The sequence below is a fragment of the Papaver somniferum genome, chromosome 7 (assembly GCF_003573695.1).
Source record: "Papaver somniferum cultivar HN1 chromosome 7, ASM357369v1, whole genome shotgun sequence".
NCBI lineage: Eukaryota > Viridiplantae > Streptophyta > Magnoliopsida > Ranunculales > Papaveraceae > Papaver > Papaver somniferum.
The window spans coordinates 168,843,371-168,858,887 of record NC_039364.1 but is presented as its reverse complement, the minus strand read 5'-3'; the positions used below and the strand labels follow the sequence as shown (position 1 = coordinate 168,858,887).

The 15,517-nt window shown below is 36.3% G+C and overlaps 1 long non-coding RNA gene across 2 annotated transcripts; it reads right to left on the bottom strand.

Annotated features, from left to right (window-relative positions):
- Positions 1-842: 842 nt before the first annotated feature.
- On the bottom strand, positions 843-15,256 carry LOC113293152. Of its 2 annotated transcripts, XR_003332073.1 has the most exons (5): positions 14,994-15,256; positions 14,836-14,889; positions 14,404-14,501; positions 1,101-1,236; positions 843-912 (listed from the first exon to the last, which is right to left on the bottom strand). It is a non-coding gene; the product is annotated as an uncharacterized LOC113293152 (long non-coding RNA). The 2 variants fall into 2 exon arrangements; XR_003332074.1 differs by lacking the exons at positions 843-912; positions 1,101-1,236 and adding an exon at positions 14,044-14,301.
- Between the last annotated feature and the right edge of the window lie 261 nt (positions 15,257-15,517).

Here is a 15,517-nt window from a genome sequence, read left to right as displayed (position 1 = left end):
TTCAGACACTACAACATCACATTGGTGCTTGGTACACGCGCATGGGCATGGGTCGAAACATGTATTTTTCGCCCCACCCGCTTCATCCACATTGTTTTACAACATATCCATGAGAACATGGTAATATAGTGGAGCACCTCTTTAGTTTTCCACAATGTGGGACTAAAGGTTCCATTTCATTCACTCAAAAATGAGTGAGTATCCTTAGACCCTTAGGTCATGAGATCAAACCACACCAAGACCAAAAAATCATTTATTAAATAACTCATTTTCTCCTACATAAATAACATAAAGTAAGCTTAAAGAGATAATACTTGAGAGAAATAACTGCATATGAAATAGCACCAGTGGACAAACCATGGCGCATTGAATTATTTGTAGCACTACTTGCGTCGAGCTATATTTTTTCAACATCAAGTCTGTTAAAATATTGCCCTACATGCTTCCGAGAAGGATCACCATTCGCTCCTCCTAAAATACGAGTAAGAGAGCAAGAAATCATAATTATAAGAGTGAGCTAAGAAAATAATGCTTTACAGATAAAATAGTAGGTGACTAAAAAAACTGTTGTGTAAGAGATAAACCAGTATGTCTTGATAAATTAATACCGTCGCCAGGAATGCCAATGCTAGATCTGCTGGAATATGCATGTGTCGCAGAAGAAGAGTTTTCCTCGACGAGTGCTACACATATAAGCAAGTCGTCAATATTAAGTGAAAGAAGCTTGTGTATATAAGGTGTCACAGATATTATTGAAATGAAATTACAGCATATGCGCTGATCATACCATGATGTGCTGTTTTTTTTTTCTAGTATCATCTGGATTGGGCTTGATCTTGCCAACACTAAATCTGCCAGGATGTGCTCCTAAATTTGCACGCTCTAGAGAAGAATCCAAACTGATTTCTTCTCCTACAGATCCAGGAAACATATTTTTAACGTGATAGAAATCTATATATATATTTAAACCACCAAAATAGTTGCATGAAGAATGCTAGGTTAAGGATTAGCCAATAGTTGCATGAAGAATGCTAGGTTAAGGATTAGCCAACACTAGGGATAAAAAAGACTGATATAGGGTTTGTGGAGAACAGGGTTACCTCCTTTAGGAATTTTTGAGTCACCAATCTCCACCAGATAATTTGCTACTGCAAGAGTCAATCCAGTTTTTACAACTTCGGATGAATTTAAATACTTCTTGCTCAGGATTGTTCCTTCTTCGTCCAGTAAAATTACCTGGTTAACTTAAGAAAGATTAGCAAAGTAGAATGGGATGCTCAATCATTTCTTTCAGACAAAGTATCACGTTTGCAACACAAAATGACACAAGGAGAGTATCAAGCAGGCAATGTTGGGTGCAATAATTAAAATAAAGAAAAAATCAAATAAGCAAAAGTTATTGATACTTATCTCCCTTATAATGGAATTGATCGATTGACGAAACGAACGAGTTTTTCATATCTCCACAACAGCAACAAGGCAAAACTTTGGAAAAACAGAGTGAGTCACGTGTTCAACACGTTGCCCTTAAGACATTAGCGCCCGGCTACACTCAAGAGTGATGCTATAACCCTCACAGGACGGATATCTCCAGGATAAAACACCCTACTACACCTACTACTAGCATATGTAGTAGATGCTCAACTTGAGCTTGGCAACTCCGAAAAAACCGTCAAGGAAAATCGCGAACTCTTAAGAAACGCTATAAAATATTTTCCCTTAGGGGTCCCTCTAAAATATTGAGCAACCCCTTTCCCATAGATTTTATAAAAGTAGTGAATTTCTTTATATAATGGAATAAAACAATTTAAGAAGAAAAACTCCTCGATGTGGGACTAAAAGGTTTATATAGTTTCTTAAAACTACTAAAAATTGGAAACTCCACGATGTGGGACTAAAAAGTTTCATTCACAAAATAAAACAATAAATTATAATTTTTTATTAAAACTTTTAAAAATTAGATTTTTATTAATCGTTTTCCAACAATCCCCCACATGAATGAAAACTCAATAAAACATGAAAACACAGATAGATCTTGGTAAATCAACATCACAACCTCACGATCCAAACAGACTGATCGTGCAAGTGTTGAAATCATACTAGTCATTTCTACGTCCTCTCCCTCACACAAAAGTGTGTTGACCCCAGGGTCATACTATGGATTGCATAAATCATAATAGTATTGAGAGCTTTCATCTTTAGTTCTCACATGGTGAGACTATAGGTATCTTTCACCAAAGTGAAAAAGCATGAACTAGTGAACCCTTAGTGACCTTTAGGTTCTAAGTTCCAGTAATACCAAAACCATCAAAACGAAAATCACATAAAAAGCGCAGGAAATACCATTTTAGGCAGAGGTGTCCATGAGGTCTTGAACCTTTGCTTAGTGAGATATTACCGGAATTACTTGCTAGAGACAGTGAATTATGTCTTGAACTGCTAGCATTTGATGTAATTCGTGATAACAACCACGGGTGATATCTCCAAGATTGCTGCCAAGCTCGTGCCGTTTTGTCCAATTTGGCCCTGGACATATCCTGTTTCTCAGAATTCTCTAGAGAATCAAAACTCATATTCTCATAGGAAGCAGCCCACTTCCTCATTCAGATAGGTGAGTTTCCATAAAGAGTGTTACTGTTACACCCCACTTCAATCTTAAATTGAAAGTATAAAACTCATTAAGACTTCTTAAAAGTCATCCTTCACATGCAGTCATACTATCACGTCTACACCATAGGGAAGGGACAGAGAATAAAATTCTCTGATAGTGTTTACCTTTACCCACCACAAATTAGGTGTCTCATTCGAAACCTTGATCTTGGGATCTCCAGTCAGCAAGGTTGAGTATCCTTCATGGCAAGTTTAATTTATGAGCTTAAGCCCCTTCCCCCTCGATGCATTTCTAACTATCTCTTGGGATAAAACTTTCGTCAAAGATTGTGCGATATTCTCCTTGGACTTTATCCAATCAATGGAAATAACGCCGATTGAGATTAGTTATGTTCAGCTTTAGCTATTATATCTTGGCTAACACAATGTATAGATATAGCTGGCACAGGCCTATGCTAGAGAGGGATGTCTTCTAAAAAACATCTTAGGCACTCGCCCCCCTCTCGTGCTTTATCTAACTCAATACTGTCAGATTCCGTAATGAATTGAGCAATATATGTTTGTTTGTAAATCTTCCAAAAACAAACCCTGATGCTAGAGTGAAACATATCCACTCGTAGACTTAGACTCCTCTGAGTCAACTATCCAGTTTACGTCACAAAGTCCCTCAAGAACAGCCAGATACCTTTGATAAATCAAATAAAAGGTAATAGAGTATTTTAGGTACCATAATACTCTACTCAGTGCATCTGAATGATATTGCTCTGGACTACAATTATATCTACTTAACTTACTCACAATATAGGCAATGTTTGGACTCTTACAGTTCATTAAATTCATCAGACATCCTATAACTCTTGAGTATTCAAGTTAAGATACTCCATTACCCTTTTTTCTTGAGTCTACATGAATAATCGTACGGAGTACAAGCAGGCTTACAATCACACTGATTGTATCTCTTAAGCACAAATTCAAAATAATGAGAATGACAAAGACTACATATGTTAGATTATTTTCTAATCCTCATCCCTAAGATTACATCAACAAGGCCTAAGTCTTTCAAGTCAACGTTCTCATTCAACGCATGTTTCTAGTGGAATTAATCACATCTATGTTTGTATCAAGTATAAGCATATCATCAACATACAAGCATACAATCACAGTGGTATCCTTAACAAGTTACTTGTAAATATACTTGTCAGATTCATTAACTTAAGTCCACTACACATTATCATATGATCAAATTTTCCATGTCAGTGTTCACGTGCTTATTTTATAAACCATACAAAATTTTGTTCAACTTACAAACTTTGTCATCATAACCTTTCACTACAAAGTCCTCAGGTTGGTCTATGTAAATTTCTTTATCTAATTCACGATTTTAGAAAAACGGTCTTAACATCCATCTGATGTATCTCTAATTTGTTTATGACAACAATAACAATTAGCATCTCAATGTAAGTAAATCTCGTCACATGTGAATAAGAATCAAGGAAATATACACCTTCTTTTAGTTTATAGCTTTTAGCTACCAACTTAGCCTAATATTTTTCTACAGTTCCATATACCTAATGTTTCCTCTTAAAGACTCATTTACATCTCATGGTCTTACTCTCTGGAGGTAAACTATAAACCTCCCAAGTCAGGTTCCGACGGACTGAGTCCATTTGACTAAATGAAGCTTCTTACCAGAATGAGGTTTCAGTAGATATCAAGACTTCTTTACAAGTATGGGGCTTAGACTAAGCTAGGCATGTTATGAAGTCGGCTTCATAAAGAAGTCTAGGGATCAACAACACATCTCTAATGAGGTACAAGTTTAAGAATAAACATCTTCAAAGAACTCAGCATCCCTAGATTATGTAATCGTAATCACATCAAAGTCAGAAAAAATCACACCAAAGTCTGAAAAATCAGAACACACAACTAAAAATCTATATGTAGAAGTATACTCAGCATACCTTATATGAAAACACAATCAACATTTTTGGTTTCTATCTACTTCTTTTAGGAAGAAGAATGGCAAACTTAGTCAAACACCCCCACACTTCGACGCATTCATAAGAAGGTCATCTACCTATCCATAAATCATATGGAGTTTTATTTGATCCTTAAGGGTACTCTATTCAGGATATACTAGTTAACATGACTGCCTCCCCCCACAAGGCCGCAGGTAATCCTGAACTAATCAACATGACAATTATCATCTTCTTAAGGATACAATTGTTATGTTCAAGGCTTCTAATTGGTTTTGAACTTCAAGTTTATACATCTTAAGGCTTCTAAGGCATCATCCTTATCCCTAAGCAAGTATACAAGACAGTACCTCGTACAATCATCTACAGAAGTTATAAACCATCTTTTACCATAGTGATTTTGGGTTGAACTCATGTCACCTAGGCCTAATTGAATTAATTCTAAAGGCTTAGAATTACTCTGAACATTTGTGCTAAAAGGTTTTAAAGCATATTTGATTCTTCACGGATTTTACTTTTGTGTTCAAAGTCTAAACTAAATTTGGGTACGCATCCTATGCTATCCAGTTAAGCATTGACTTATAAGTTTACGGTTACAAGCTTACCACATAAAACAATCAATCACATAAAGAAAGCACAAGAATCAACTATGTTCACATCATCAGATTTTTCCGTTAAGCTTATATAGACCCAAAGTCCTATAACTCTTGCTTAAAAATAACTGCCTTATTACAACAAGTTTTCCAGATTCAATTAAGATCTTAAATCTTTTTCCATCTACAATAGAACAAGATACAAGATTCTTGCATATGCTTGGAAAATGAAAACTTCATTCAATGTGAGAGTATTACAAATATGAGCTTCTGCTCGACCTTTTCCTTTTATGTAACCTCTATTGCAGATGAGTTACTCAAAAAGAGTTTCTTGACATCCCCTATCCTCTGATAGGAGGTGAACATGTCTCTGTTTCAACAAACATTCTTGGTGGCTCCAGATTCCACCTTCTGGTCTCTCACATTGGTTGTTAAAATAACTTCCGACATCATGTCAATGAACTCGTTCTAATTTGTTTCAACTAAATTAGCATTAACTTTCTACTTATTAAGGTTTTATGTTGTCTACACTTTACTACTACCGTATGGCCCGGAATTTTACAAACATAACAATCACCCTTAATTAAAGTAACGCCGGATTCAGTTTTACGAAACATACCTTTCTTATGAAGACTACGGTTAGAGTTGTGTTTGATATTCCTGCCTTTGTCAGCTTTGGAAGACTTGTGTTCATCCACATGCGCCTGGTATCCATGTTCCTTTTCAATTTCATGTCACAATCTTCGTTTATACTCTGACCACGGACACGGTAATTTCCCAATCACCTAATACACCACATCTCACAAACCTTAGTTCCGAAACGGAAGATAAAATATGAGTTTTGAAGATAATATCTAGATTTACAAACTTCGTTTGAACCACCATATCAAAAAACTCATGATTACCCCGTAAAAAATACTTTAGTTAACAACAAAAGTTTGCCCGTCAGAATTTTTCAGGAACATTTGTCTGTTTTGTAAAATATCAAAAAAATATTTTTACAACTCCAAAAATTCTGGAATTTTACATGGGTAACTATCAGGATGTCTACTACGTTGTGTCAAAAGGGTTCATCGAAATTCCTTATAGGTTAATAGATAATCTCGAAACTCTACATCTGACCAAAAAATTATTTTTGTTTTTCACTCCACAATTAACATCCATGATTCACAAACCAACCAACCATTTTCGATTATTACAAATTATAATGTCTTAAGATTGTTGGTCGCAATAATTAAAATAAAGAAAAAATCAAATAAGCAAAAGTTATTAATACTTATCTCCTTTATAATGGAATTGATCGATTGACGAAACGAACGAGCTTCTCATATCTCCATAACAGCAACAAGGCAAAACTTTGGAAAAACAGAGTGAATCACGTGTTCAACACGTTTCCCTTAAGACATTAGCGCGCGGCTACACTCAAGAGTGATGCTATAGCCCTCACAGGACGTATATCTCCAGGATAAAACACCCTACTACACCTACTACTAGCATATGTTATAGATGCTCAACTTGAGCTTGGCAACTCCGAAAAAACTGTTAAGGAAAATCGCGAACTCTTAAGAAACGCTATAAAATATTTTCCCTTAGGGGTTGATAGACACATTTTTGTGTCTAATTTGTCCTCAATGTTCGTATTGTTGGAACTCTATTTTTGTACTAACATTGTGTTTTTATGTATTTTAGGAAATAAACATTTTTGGAAAGATCAGCTCGAAAAATTATGCGGGGCATACCCGGAGGACATTTGTTATTCGGACTCTCATTTTGGTTAAGGGGAAACCCAATTACAAAGGGGAACCTCAGTTGGGCATTTTCTATTTACACTCCACAGACGATTAGGGGCACTTCATCTCTTTAAATTCAAAAACTTTTTTTGGCGGGAAATGAAGTTCTCAACTGTTAGAGTTTCGATCAACAAAATGAAGGTGTTTTAGGGAGATTCAATCGCTCAAACTTGGTAAGAAGATGTGATATGGCATGAGGAACACATTATGGGCAGTGGGTTCGATCAGAAGTGGCTGGAAAACGCGTGATGATCCTTGAGACAAAAACAGAGCACGTGCACTGTAACACGAGCAAAAATGGAGTTCTTGTGTGCATGGAAGAGTCCTACTAGCGTTGGAAGAGTGTTGAGGCGTGGAGAAGACATTTGGGAGCGTGCAGGATCAAAGTTAACGCGTGCATGGGATTAAAAATGGAAATTTTCGTTATTATTGGCAGCCGAGAATATTTGGATTAAATGGAGAATATATGCAATCAATAGTCGGATTTTTGGCTCCAATTCACTATAAATACAAGAAAAAACAGTTTGGGAAGGGTGTCGAGAGTTTTGGGAGCTAGGGAGAGCTAGAGAAGACGAAATCAGAGTTTAACAAAACACTGTTTCTGCTGCTGCATGAAGATGAACACGAAGAACAATAGATTGTAAGAGACTGTCGTTCTTCAACAGTAACAACGACAGTGGAGTGTGGGTCGTAGTTTCCCAAATACTACAGCATTTCATATGTATCGTTCTTGTGTGACGCTTCCTGTGGGTCGCACATTATCTGTTTACACCATTTTCTCTTCTTCTCATCATTTGTGAACCATTTTTGAGCCATAATAAATTATTTTGAGAGCATTTATACTATGATGAGCTAACTCCCTCTTAACCAAGGAAATGGAGGAAGCTATTCACGCAACTTAAATGGGTAACTATTTCATTTAATTATATAATTCACCTAATCGCTGCTTTTGCAGAGTTTTAAATTGTTTGAATGATTGTCTTAATTATTTGTTATTCAGTTTGATAGGTTATGCTTGGTTTAATCTCTTGATAATCTATGCTTAAGGTTTATAAATAATATTTGAGAATCTGTATGATTGATAGTGAATTAAAGATAAAAGAGGACTTAAGAATTGAATAGAGTTTTGAAATATTTATCATTCAATTTTGCATAATAGTGGAATCTAGTGTCTTGGTTACCTCTCGCACCCATTGTTAATATTTTTGTATATATAATTTTATTAAATCTAAAATTCCATTCCTTCACAAGTCTGAAACGAATCCTATTTACTACAACAACGACTCTCAAAAACTTTAATCATTTTGGCGCCGCCGACGCGGATTTGTGCTTAGGTAGAATTTTTAGGTTTTTATTATTCCATTTGTTCTTTTTACGTCTCTTTGGTTGTATCTTTGTATTACAGGTTTGAAGTTGGATACTAAAGACCTTGGAATCAAAGCTTAAAGCTAAAAGAGAAGGAAAAAAGACAAAACAAAAAAAAGAAGAAAAAAAGGGAAAAAGAAAAAAAGAGAGAATTATTTTTTTAAGAGACTTCCATTTTTTTGTAATTATTATTATTATTATTTTTTTTCTTTTCTTTGGACTGGACAATCGGGACATTATTTTTATTTTTTAAACCCTACGGAAGGGTTATATATAAAATATATATATAAACTGTTTGCAGGGAAGGACGACGATTACTATATCGTCTCGGCCCCTCGGGTTCGTACATGACATAGGAGTCGTGTCCCGAGTCGACTTCAACGGTTCATCCCCCGTCTGGCACGAGAGGTAAGTCCATCGAAACACTCGCGAATCTCCTGTAAGCGAGTTACTGTATTCCTTAAGGTGATTCATTGATTGAGGACGAATTTGGACTGTCTTTATTTTCCTAGTAAAGGGCAAGGCCTGGCCTAGACAAGATAAGGGTTCGGATTTCATCATCGCTCCCTTCTTGCCCGCCTTAGGAAAACGAAACCGAACGCGAACCTAAGCCTTAAAACTTGATTAGAACGAGACCAATAGGGTAACGCGCTTATTAGGAAATTTTTTTGAAGGATATTGGTCACCTTTTAAGCATACTTCGAAGTTCTTTATGGTTTCTGTGAGTTGAATGCGTGACTGCGCCGCCTTGTATATCGGTGAGGCCTTGGGTATCAAAGCTCCACCGAGCTTTCCTCGCCTTGATTCAACTTACTTTAACTCGGATTGATTCCAGAGGGGTTTGCTTAAACTGTAACGAATTCCCCTTTGAGAGATAGAAGCTGGTCTATAAACAATCTAAGTGGAGCCATCATGCTTTTTGTTTGCTAGAAATCTTTAGGTTTGCTTTGGTGGATTCGAGTCGGCCTTGTTTGTGATTGCGTAGAATTCCCTTGCAAATAAGAATGTCGAGATGGTATGATAGAAGCCAATACAATGAATATCGACCTGAATTTGAATATGGACATCATCAGTTTTATTACCATGGTGGGAATAGTGGTTGGGAACGACAAACTTTTCAAGGTTATGGTTCATACCATGGTGAGCCCAATCACTATCCTCACAACCATCATTCATACGAGAAAAATTCTCCTAATTCCTCTTTACTTGAGTCGACACATAAGTTAGCTGAGACAGCACGTAAGTTCGCTGAAATGAATAACTTAGTTATGGACGAAAATAATGCAGTGAGTGAACTTTCTTTACCTGATTTCCTAGATTACGTCAGGAATTCATGTGAGTCGGCCCAAAAGCTTTTGTTAGAGACCCATAATAGAACTTCTCTAAAAGATCTAAACTTCCAAAATAGTGTTTCCAATTTTATCCTTGATGTAAATAGTGAATATTTGCCTAATTTAGAGGACGAGGTTAGAATTAAAGACACTACTTATTTAGATAAGATTCAATCATCTTCGTACTATGATGATGAGGATAGCAGTAATGAAGAATCTGAAATATGTAGGCATAGTGATCAGGAGTCCAATTAAGCTGTATAGTGATTATATTATTTCTAGTTCAAATCCAAATAATTTTTATGATTATTCACCTATTCAAAAGGACGAGGATTTTATTAGGGATACCACCGTTTTAGACGATGTAGTTTTTTCTTTTGATTATGAAACCAATAGTGGTTTAGAGGAAGGGGTTCATTTCGAAAATACTGTTTTAGAGTCTAGCGACTTAGAAACAATAGTCTTGGAAGAAGAAGATAAACCCGTAGAGATGAGTAAAGATGCACTACCTGATAATAACTTAGAAGAATCTCTTGAATATTTTAAGGACTCTGAAGATACGGAAATTCAAGAAATAATTAGAGGTCTATCTAGAGACACTGAAAACTCTAAGTTTGGGGGTGATTATCACTTCCCTAGTGCCTTACCTTTAACTCTCAGAAAGTCCCCACACTTAGGACTTGATATCTGTGCCTCGACCATTTTACAAGATTACCTTCATACTCGTTTTCCCGAGCCTAATGATGTCCAGGAAGAAGTTCAATCGTTAGAAACCCATCCTCTGGTTGATGTGGTTTTCCCAGGCTATGATACCCAGATTGACTTTGTTTTCCCACCAAATAGTTTTCTTCCAAATGTGGGAATGTTTATATTTCAAATGTGTCGAATATTAAGTTGTGAGACTAAACCTAAATGCTTTAGGAAATTAGAATCGACACATTTGCTTAAGAGTGACCACTACTCTCATTGTGGTCAATTTTGTAAGTCAAATCTTATTGACTTAAAGGATCCTCAGTTATTTAGGTTATTATTGTGCGCTTCTAAGATCATATCTGAGTTTTTCCAGACTCTAGGACCTAATGATTCGGATCCCACCTATGAAAAAACGCAACCAATGAAAATATTTTATTTATACCCTTTCATAGAACCTGAACCTGAACCACAATTATATATAAATTTCTTAATCAGGAAACTAAGTAAGGGCATGCTAGTCTTGTTCACTTTCTTGGTTCATTGCAGTTTCCTTTGGTCAGCTCTATTTAGTTTTGAAGACCCATAGTTATTTCGACTGTTACTTTATGGTTCGAGTTGACAAATCCTTTCCTAAGTCTGGCTGAAGACTTTAAACTTAGCACTTTTTCGGAGGTATCCCATGCTCATGCAACACGGTAACATCTTTCCTTAACTCTTTCGCTTCAAATGGTAACAGTTTCTCCTTGTTCATGCTTTTAGTTTCATCTTTAGAACATTGAGGACAATGTTAGATTTAAGTTTGGGGGTATAGGAGAAACTTTTTAGTTGCAATTATTAAACTCCAGAGCCTAGAAATTTATTCCTATTAAGGTTTGCACTAACCAATCTAAGAGGATGGGAACATCTTGGTTATAGGAGTTGAGGAACCAATCTGATTAGATGGAAACATCGAAAGAGTCTATTCATAAAAGCACAGAGCTCAGGTGTTAGAAATAACATGATAGTTGCACCATATCTCGTTGAGTCCTTTTCATTTCTTTTTTATTTTTTCATTTTAAACTATGTTTCTCTAAGTGATTACGTGGGGCACACGATTCAAGTTGTTACCACTGCTAGGGTGAATTAGAGTGACTGAGTTACTAAAAAAAAAAAAAAGATCGGACCAGTTAGACCAATCGGAATAAGTATTAACACTTGGATAGCAATATGCGTGTGTTCTCCTTGTTTCCGTCGCCTAAGCAAGCGTGGAATGCAGGACCCGTGGGAACTATCGTGTAATCTGCTGACAAGAAGCATGCGCTTGGATCAAAAAGATCTATTCATGCCGTTAAGTTAAAAAAAAATGGTTATTGTTCTGTTTAGTCAACTGTTGGTTCCCTTGTATTTGCCAGTTTGTTGTTCTAGATTTAAGTTATTGACCACTGGTTCCCTTGTATATGCCAGTTGTGTTGATATTAGTCAGACTGGTATCTCAGTCCATTATGATAGGTTCATTCTGGCAGTGGCTTTCAGACAGATATGTGAAACGTCGATCATTTGGTTAACATCAAAACCATCTACTTTTTCTATTTCCATATCCTTTTTCTATCCATATGATTAGTTTGACTCCGAATATGATGTCCATAGTGCAACTATCTGAGTAGAGCTCTGTCACTTTATATGAATTTTAGTATGCTTTAGTGTAAACTCGTGTACAACAATTGGAATTTCGCATTAGGGTACTTCCTCTGTAGTCAGTGATTGTAAGCCAACCAAGGAGATTCTTTAATGCCTTCCAAGGTTCGTTGTAGATAGCTAGGGTCTGGAGTAAAGGTTTTGTGGGTACACCTCTGGTAAACCCTCCGGAGACAACACTCCGCCACTAGGACCACCTAGTGGTTTAAAGGCTTGCTGCACGTGCTAAGTGTAGTCATTTTACTTTCTAGATTGGATTTGCTCGAGGACTAGCAAATAATAAGTTTGGGGGTATTTGATAGACACATTTTTGTGTCTAATTTGTCCTCAATGTCCGTATTGTTGGAACTCTATTTTTGTACTAATATTGTGTTTTTCTGTATTTTTAGGAATTAAACATTTTTGGAAAGATCTGCTCGAAAAATTATGGGGGGCATCCCCGGGGGACATTTGTTATTCGGACTCTCATTTTGGTTAAGGGGAAACCCAATTACTAAGGGGAACCTCAGTTGGGAATTTGCTATTTACACTCCACAAACGATTAGGGGCACTTCATCTCTTTAAATTCAAAAAAAAAATTTGGCGGGAAATGAAGTTCTCAACTGTTAGAGTTTCAATCAACAAAATGAAGGTGTTTTAGGGAGATTCAATCGCTCAAACTTGGTAGGAAGATGTGATATGGCATGAGGAACACATTATGGGCAGTGGGTTCGATTAGAAGTGGCTGGAAAACGCGTGATGATCCTTGAGCCCAAAACAGAGCACGTGCACTGTAACACGAGCAAAAATGGAGTTCTTGTGTGCATGAAAGAGTCCTACTAGCGTTGGAAGAGTGTTGAGGCGTGGAGAAGACATTTGGGAGCGTGCAGGATCAAAATTAACGCGTGCATGGGATTAAAAATGGAAATTTTCGTTATTATTGGCAGCCGAGAATATTTGGATTAAATGGAGAATATATGCAATCAATGGTCGGATTTTTGGCTCCAATTCACTATAAATACAAGGCAAAACAGTTTGGGAAGGGTGTCGAGAGTTTTGGGAGCTAGGGAGAGCTAGAGAAGACGAAATCAGAGTTTAACAAAACTCTGTTTCTGTTGCTGCATGAAGATGAACACGAAGAACAATAGACTGTAAGAGACTGTCGTTCTTCAACAGTGACAGCGGCATTGGAGTGTGGGTCGTAGTTTCCCAAAGACTACGACATTTCATATGTATCGTTCTTGTGTGACGCTTTCTGTGGGTCGCACATTAGCTGTTTACACCATTTTCTCTTCTTCTCATCATTTGTAAACCATTTTTGAGCCATAATAAATTATTTTGAGAGCATTTATACTATGATGAGCTAACTCCCTCGTAACCAAGGCAATGGAGGAAGCTATTCACGCAACATAAATGGGTAATTATTTCATTTAATTATATAATTCACCTAATCGCTGCTTTTGCAGAGTTTTAAATTGTTTGAATGATTGTCTGTATTATTTGTTATTCAGTTTGATAGGTTATGCTTGGTTTAATCTCTTGATAATCTATGCTTAAGGTTTACAAATAATCTTTGAGAATCTGTATGGTTGATAGTGAATTAAAGATAAAAGAGGACTTAAGAATTGAATAGAGTTTTGAAATATTTATCATTCAATTTTGCATAATAGTGGAATCTAGTGTCTTGGTTACCTCTCGCACCCATTGTTAATATTTTTGTATATATAATTTTATTAAATCTAAGATTCCATTTCCTTCACAAGTCTGAAACGAATCCTATTTACTACAACAACGACTCTCAAAAACTTTAATCAGGGGTCCCTCTAAAATATAGAGCAACCCCTTTCCCATAGATTTTACAAAAGTAGTGAATTTCTTTATATAATGGAATAAAATAATTTAAGAAGAAAAACTCCCCGATGTGGGACTAAAAGGTTTATATAGTTTCTTAAAACTACTAAAAATTGGAAACTCCACACGTGGGACTAAAAAGTTTCATTCACAAAATAAAACAATAAATTATAATTTTTTATTAAAACTTTAAAAAGTTATTTTTTTTATTAATCGTTTCCAACAGGCAACACAGATCATACATTTCTAAAGAACTAAATTGGTGATTCCACCTCCTCACTTTTTAACTAGATAACTTGGTATACAATTCATCTTACACCATAACTCTTTTTAGCAATGTACGACAACACTATTTATATTTTTGTCAAGAGTAATAAGGTAACGAGCCATCTGCTATCCCCGTAAAACTCAGAAAATACAAAACATGACGACAAGACATCTGCCAAGAGATCACCAGGATACCAAGAGGGGGCATATCATAATCCACCGCACAAAATAAGAATATCCAAAAGCAGGAAATACAGAAGTAGTATGAACCAACCTGCTTCCTCTGGGAAACACAAATTGAGAGTTGTAAGAACCCATCATGATACTTTTTGGCCTTCTGAGTAACTTGTGTAGTGAACATAGCATGCCATTCTGCATTAGATTGGTGAGTGATCAATATAATAGCATTTACCCATTCTAAGCTGCAGTAAATTAAAAGTAATCCACGCATTAAAGGCCGAAAGGTCTAAGTTTAGCAAAAATCCCAATTTCAGAGGCTGAACATTACAATTTCTATAGATGACATAACATACATGGGGGTGTACTTGCAAGTTTTCAAACAAGCGAATAACCATTTGAAGGTTATCTTTTAGGCCTTTTTCCCTTTCTGTGAAACATCTGGGCAGCCAGAGATAGGGCACAAACCATTTGAGACAGATGTTTATGATCGAAGACCTTACACAGGAGATCCAAGAAGAGTACAAACCTCTAATTTTCTCTTCCTGTGCTTCAAGGTTTACCAGTTCACTATCTTTATTCACTGCAGAGAAAAGAAAAATCGTATACAATAAATAAGCTTTAAATGCCTAACTGGAGAGAGTGGTACTAGAACAAATTAGCAGTTGGAAGATAAAATGGCAGTACCACAAGAAGTTCCATAATTAGGCTTCAGATCATGCTCCAACCCCGTCCTTGCTGTTGGAAAACAAGTATTAATTGCTGAGAAGTTCAGAAATACGGGGCGTATTTGTGACCCTTTTCAAACTGTGCTCAAGGATCAGGGATCCAAGTCCAAAATTGAGCTAGGTTACACTCGTAGGTACCAGAGAATCAAACCTTTTGAGAATGCTGTAAGGTATCAGTACGGAAGCCCAAAATGAAGAGTAGGTAAATGAACAATGGTTTCAACGAAGTCCAACCAATGTTTGAAGTTGGCCAGCCGCTGCCCTTATAGCGGCTTCCATGGTAAAAGAAAAGTTAAAGCTACTGATATGGACCGTTAAAACCGTTATTTAGGACTGTTATAACCATTTTCTCAAGGAAAAGAAAACATGAAACACAACCGATTATGTTACACAAAGTTGTAAAGGTCGTTATCTACTTCAGTTTCTCAAAATAATGATCCTGATAACCATTATTCAGAGAAAGGGCATAAGGGTTATATTTGT